Here is a 1114-nt window from a genome sequence, read left to right as displayed (position 1 = left end):
GGTGGAGCAGCCATCCCATGAACGATTTTATCCTTGAAATTGAGCACAATGCCCAGTGCTTCCATCAGGTCTCGTCCAATGACCATTGAGTCTGTGCTGCTCTCAAGGACCTCAAACCGGTGGGTAATTCTGACCGACGGGTTGAGCTTGGTGAACTTGAACTGCACGATGGCGCTACCGTCACTCTTGACCGGACCACCTGCAGTCTGAAAGGTTGTGTTGGACGCGACTTGTCTGCGTCCGTGCTTGGCGATAGCTTCCATAGCTGCCGCATTGATTACACTCTTCGATGCTCCACTGTCCAGGAGGGCTTCAATAGTGGAGTGTTCGCCACGTAACTGCACGTCAATGCGCAATGGCGCCTTTGTGGTAGAAGGCTTCTTATTTACCAGACCGATGAACTTGAACTCTTCATCCTCGTCACTGGACTCACTGTCAGCTTTGTACACCTTCGGGTACTTCTTCGACTTGGACGGCTTCTTAGTTTCAGCTTGTTTGTGTTCGGCTGGTTGCTGCTTCTTGAGTGCGAAGCAGTCACTGGTGTTGTGGGATGAGGTCTGATGGTGTGAGCACCATTTACCCTGTCCTTTCTGTGTTGGTGCAGCAGAGTTCCCGTGCTTGTTCTTGTCATTACCGCTCTTGTGTCGCTCCAAGTGGGTAGACTTGCTCGGTTGGGAGTAGCGAGAAGGCTTCTGCTGCTGATTGCTGTTTTTGTCCTTCGAGATGGACTTCTCGCGCATTTCAATGCGCTCGAAGTACTGAAGTAACTCACTCATTCTTTCGTGGACGATTCCAGACGCGGCAAGTTTGTCTTGCCACGCGTGAGGCATGGCACGCTTCAGGAAGCGGCACTGCTGTACCTCGGGGAGACTTTCAGCGTTCACTGGTAATTCAGCGAACATACGCACGAGTTCCTTGAGCCGTCTGTAGACTTGCTGTACTGACTCGTTCGAGCGCTTGGTTAGGTTCCAAAGTTCTTCGTCGAGGGTCTCGCTGTAGTCGAGAGGGACTAGTTGCTGGCCGATATTCTCGTAAAATTGGGAAAATGAGAATCCTTCCTGCGCCGCCATGTGCTCGCAGCATCTTCGACATCGTTCTTCATCTCACCGTCAAG

The sequence above is a fragment of the Phytophthora infestans genome, genomic scaffold, assembly GCF_000142945.1.
Source record: "Phytophthora infestans T30-4 supercont1.25 genomic scaffold, whole genome shotgun sequence".
Lineage (NCBI taxonomy): Eukaryota > Oomycota > Peronosporomycetes > Peronosporales > Peronosporaceae > Phytophthora > Phytophthora infestans.
This window is presented reverse-complemented; position numbering follows the sequence as displayed.